Source organism: Arachis ipaensis, chromosome B9 (genome assembly GCF_059453495.1).
Source record: "Arachis ipaensis isolate K30076 ecotype BB chromosome B9, ASM5945349v1, whole genome shotgun sequence".
Classification (NCBI taxonomy): Eukaryota; Viridiplantae; Streptophyta; class Magnoliopsida; order Fabales; family Fabaceae; genus Arachis; species Arachis ipaensis.
In genome coordinates, this window is record NC_142444.1 from 20,576,594 (window position 1) to 20,582,880 (window position 6,287).

The window sequence follows — 6,287 nt, forward strand, 5'->3', positions numbered from 1 at the left end:
TCGAACAATCCCCGGCAACGGCGCCAAAAACTTGGTATGCGAAATTGTTACTCAGGTTGTAAAATTTGTTGTTCGTTCTCTCCCTGGTAATGGCGCCAACAAACTGGTGCATAATACCATGGTCCAAACATAACTTCACAACTTCGCACAACTAACCAGCAAGTGCACTGGGTCGTCCAAGTAATAAAACCTTACGTGAGTAAGGGTCGATCCCACAGAGATTGTTGGTATGAAGCAAGTTATGGTCATCTTGTAAATCTCAGTCAGGCGGATATCAAATGGTTATAGTATTTTCGAATAATAATAATAAATAAACAGAAAATAAAGATAAAAATACTTATGTAAATCATTGGTGAGAATTTCAGATAAGCGTATAGAGATGCTTTCGTTCCTCTGAATCTCTGCTTTCCCGCTGTCTTCATCCAATCAGTCTTACTCCTCTCCATGGCAAGTTTTTTGTAAGGGCATCACCGTTGTCAATGGCTACATCCCATCCTCTCTGTGAAAATGGTCCAAATGCTCTGTCACGGCATGGCTAATCATCTGGAGGTTCTCGATCATGCTGGAATAGGATTCACCCTCCTTTTGCGTCTGTCACTACGCCCAGCACTCGCGAGTTTGAAGTTCGTCACAGCCATCCCTTCCTAGATCCTACTCGGAATACCACAGACAAGGTTTGGACTTTCCGGATCTCAGGAATGGCCATCCATGGGTTCTAACTTATACCACGAAGATACTAACAACTCGGACTCGGTCCCCTGTATTAGATATCTAAGAGATATTCATTCTAGCTTGTTTGCATGTAGAACGGAAGTGTTTGTCAGGCACGCGTTCATAAGTGAGAATGATGATGAGCGTCACATAATCATCACATTCATCATGTTCTTAGGGACGAATGGATATCTTAGAAGCAGAATAAGTTGAATTGAATAGAAAAATAGTAGTACTTTGCATTAAATCATGAGGAACAGCAGAGCTCCACACCTTAATCTATGGAGTACAGAAACTCTACCGTTGAAAATACATAAGTGATGAAGGTTCAGGCATGGCCAAATGGCCAGCCCCCAAACGTGATCAATATGATCCAAAGTTCAGATCTAAAAATCATAAGATGTCTAATACAATAGTAAAAAGTCCTATTTATACTAAACTAGTTACTAGGGTTTACAGAAGTAAGTAATTGATGCATAAATCCACTTTTGGGGCCCACTTGGCATGTGCTTGGGCTGAGCTTGAAGTTTACACGTGCAGAGACTTCTTCTGGAGTTGAACGCCAATTTGTAACGTGTTTTTGGCGTTCAACTCTGGTTCGTGACGTGTTTCTGGCGTTTAACTCCAGACTACAGCATAGAACTGGCGTTCAACGTCCTTTTGCATCGTCTAAACTCGACCAAAATATGAACTATTATATATTTCTGGAAAGCCCTAGATGTCTACTTTCCAACGCAATTAAAATCGTGCCATTTTGAGTTCTGTAGCTCCAGAAAATCCATTTTGAGTGCAGGGAGGTCAGAATCCAACAGCATCAGCAGTCCTTCTTCAACCTCTGAATCTGATTTTTGCTCAAGTCCCTCAATTTCAGTCAGAAAATACCTGAAATCATAGAAAAACACACAAACTCATAGTAAAGTCCAGAAATGTGAATTTAACATAAAAACTAATAAAAATATCCCTAAAAGTAACTAGATCCTACCAAAAACATACTAAAAATAATGCCAAAAAGTGTATAAATTATCTGCTCATCAGTCTTTAAAACCAAGAAGGATTCATCAGGCAATATTGAGCGCTACAAGGCTCAACTTGTTGCCAAAGGATTTACTCAAAGGGAAGGAATTGACTACAGGAAAACCTTATCTCCTGTTTCAAAGAAAGACTCTTTCCGCATCATTATGGCATTGGTAGCACACTTTGACATGGAATTGTATCAAATGGATGTGAAAACGGCATTCCTTAGTAGAGATTTGGAAGAAGAGGTCTATATGAGACAACCCGAAAGGGTTAATCTCAAGTGCTGGTAAGGAGTTAGTTTGCAAGCTTAAGAGAGCAATGTATGGTCTTAAGCAGGCTTCCCAACAGTGGTATTTGAAGTTTCCCAATATGATTTCTTCATTTGGGTTCATTGAAAATATTTCTGATAAATGTATATATCACAAGGTTAGTGGGAGCAAGATCATATTTCTCATCTTATATGTAGATGATATTTTGCTTGCAACAAATGATTTAGGGTTGTTACATGAAGTGAAACAATTTCTCTCGAGAGATTTTGATATGAAAGATATGGGTGATGCATCTTATGTCATTGGCATAAAGATTCATAGAGATAAACATAAAGAAATTTTAGGTTTATCTCAAGAAGCATATATTAATAAAGTTCTTGAGAGGTTTAAAATGTAAAATTATTCACCAAGTGTTGCACCTATTGTGAAAGGTGACAAATTCTGCTTAGATCAATGTCCCAAAAATGAACTTAAAAAGAAACAGATGCAAAATATTCCTTATACTTCAGCCGTTGGAAGCCTAATGTATGCTCAGGTCTGTACAAGACCTGACATTGCTTTTGCTGTTAGCATGTTAGAAAGATATCAAAGTAATCCAGGAATTATCCATTGGAGAGCTACAAAGAAGGTCTTAAGGTACCTTCAAGGGACCAAGGACTTCATGCTTACATATAGACGAACCGACAATTTGGAAATTGTTGGATACTCAGATTCAGACTTGGCGGGATGTGTTGATTCTAGGAAGTCAACGTCAAGATACATCTTTATGCTTGCTGATGGAGCAATATCTTGGAAGAGTGCAAAAAATCACTTGTAGCCACTTCTACCATGAAAGCTGAGTTTATTGCTTGTTTTGAGACTACATCACAAGGTGTTTGATTAAAGAATTTCATCTCTGGGCTTAATATTATGGATTGTATCTCTAGGCCATTAAGAATATATTATGACAATTCAGCTGCTGTATTTATGGCTAAGAATAATAGAAGTAGTAGTCGAAGTAAGCACATCGATATTAAGTACTTAGCCATTAAAGACCGAGTTAGGTCTAATGAGGTGCAGATAGAGCATATTCGTACCAAACAGATAAAAGCTGATCCTTTGACAAAAGGCATGCCACCAGGATTGTTTAAGGATCATGTTACTAGTATGGGTTTATGTTCTGTAACGTCGCTTATATGACTTATGTTATATTATATGACATATTTGGATATGAAATTCCTATTATTGTTTGTTTCTCATTTGGTCAGTATATATGCACATACATGATTGAGAATGACAAATAAAATTCAATGAAGGACCTATAATAAGCATTGGGCTTATTCCTACAGAAATACCACATGAAGAGTTTATTCAGTTAGGAGATATTATATTGTAATACATAGAAGGTAATACTCGATTAATGAGAAACTACCGCTTTGATTCGTGTAATTTGTCTTAATTGTTTAAGCATAGTATATAATTACAAACTATACGTAACAAATGTTAGACCAAGTGGGAGAATGTTAGAATTTTTATTCTAATTGTGGTCCAATTTGTTAATATAGAAATTAGTTTGGGTGGTGTTGTAATTATTCATTATTATATTGACAGTTGTCTGTTCTTTGATGGAAAGAACACGACTGTTCATCATAAACTTTATAAAATTTGGGTCTCCAATTCTGATCATAAGAACAAAAAAATACACCTTGATTCCATCTGGCTCTCTGTGATTCAAGAATTGGAAGTTCCAAATTAAATCAAAGAATTAGCAATGGCTGGAGGTATGTAAATTACTGGTTTTATAAAGAAATCTAACATTTTCATCTTATCTCTCTTTTTAATGTTTTGTTTAAGCTTGCGACAAAAATAATACCGAACAGGTTGAAGATCATCTTAGAAAGATTGTTGGAGACTTTCAGAGCACTTTTGTCCCTAGTAGTTGCCTTCGAAACATTCCATTATATGCATAAGAAGAAGGTGGGGAATAAAAGATAAATGAGGCTGAAGTTAGACATATGGCAAAGGCTTACGACCGTATAGAATGGCAATTTCTAATGATGGTTCAGCAAGCTATGGTTTTGCAACCTAGACATATATCAGTACTGTGTCTTTTCAAATACTACTCAATGGATGTCTCTCAAAGGAGTTCAAGCCATCAAGAGGTCTTAGGCATGGTGATAGCCTCTCCCCCTATTTATTTATTCTATGTGCACAAATTTTTTCAAGATTAATGATGCAAGCTTAGGAAAGAAAGGCCTTACAATGAATCAAAATTGTTAGGATAGCATCCGAGATTTCTTATTTGTTTTTTTCATATGATAGTATTATTTTTATTACATCTAGGTCAAGCCAAGCAGAGTGGTTCGTTAGGCTTTAGATGTTTCAAAGCTTTCAACTATGCACTTTTATCCAAGAAGGGATGGAGATTAATAAGAAAATGGAATCCCTGGCAACAAGAACTTTAAAGGCTTACCAACTCGGATGTCGGGCACACACCAAGCTATATATGGAGGAGCATCTGAGGCACTAAATGAGTGTTGGAACTAGAAGGATTATGGAGGATTGGCACATGGAGGAACAAAAAAATCTCAGGAGACCCATAAACTCATAAACAAAACAGGTTTAAAGTGTGGAGCTCTCGGACTAGTTTTGGTCAAAAGCCACAGTGGACATCCTAATTGATTTAGAGACCAGAACATAAAAACATGCTTTCATATAGAACATATCCTACCATTTGAAGCATCACATATCCTAACACTACCAATTGATATCCAGACACAACAGACACATTTTACTAGAGACACAATAATAAAGAGTGTTTACTATCTAATCAAAGCAAAATTCCAAGAGGCAACCCAGAACAATGGAGTTCAAAGCTAGGAGGCAATATTTTAGAAATCATTTTGGAAGATAAAAAGAGGGTGGTCAATTGTATCACATTGTGTCCTAGGTGTTAGGAGTGGGAATAATTAGAATCACATCTATTCAGGAACGGTACCTAGACCAAAAAATTTTGGTTTTGCTCCCCTATTACATTGTGAACTCAGGCGGCAGGAGAAACGCTATTGAACCAATGGATCTTCTCCATTTTGGATCAAATTGAAAAATAAAGGAAATGATTATTCTTAGTTTGCTTAAACTTCATTTGGATTGCAAGGAATCATTTAATTTTTGATGCAAAACCTTCGTCGTAGCACCGCTTCTCGGAGAGCCTCACTGCCTTGTCCAGTATCATGCTGGTAGTTGCAGGCTCCCTACCACCACGATCCCACAACCCATTGTTCTGGATCGAGCCTCCTCCTGTGTTTAATAAACTGAATGTTAATGCATCTTTGTTTTTGGGTACAGCGATGGGAGTTGGCATCGTCATTAGAGACTATGATCGAGTAGTTGCAGCAATGGCGACAAAGGAGATCCCAATGGTTCTGTCTATTCATGAAGCAAAGGCTTTCATCTATTTCTGGGTTTGAAATTTGCACTTGAAGGGTGCTTCTTTAACATTGTTTTGGAGAGTACTACTCTATTGTTGTAAATGCACTCTTAGACTCAGATGCTCAACATGATAATTTTAGTCTTCTATTTTCAAATAATAAAACCTTTTTACATAGGTTTAAGTCTTACCATTTTTCTCTTATCAAAAGAGACGATAATGTAGTCTCACATACTCTAACTTTTACCATGCCAAATATTTTGTGGCTAAATGATATCCCACTAGAAATTTGTAATGGGTTAATATGGATATCTTGAGCATCCAATGTCAATAGAATATAATTTCTCTCAAAAAAGAGAAAAGAAAAAAGACAGGACAAGAGTGCAAGACTACAACATGCAATACCATACATAGTTGTTAAAATCGGATCAAATCGGTCAATTCAATCGAAAAACTGGTGAATTAAATTTTAAATTGGTCTAATTCAAGGCTAGAACCATTTCAGATAAAGAACCAATAAAAATTAGTCAAATCCAAAGTGAACCAACAAAAACTGGTCCAACCGAACCGCTCGGATTGCAGATGCAGGCACACCTATGGTGCTTCAGCGTTTCTGCAAGTTCACCGTACTCCAACGCTTGTGTACCACATATTCCTTCAGGCTCCATTTAGTTATATCTTATACATAGACATAAACACCGAAATATATATTATATTAGAAAGATATAGACACAAAATACATGTATACATATTTTATGTTTGACAAAATAAATACACAAAACACACAAAATATTAAAAAATCCATAATCCCCCATCTTCTACCTTCACCACCATCACCACTAAAACTTTTAATCTACCAGCACCTATTTTTTTCTCAATCA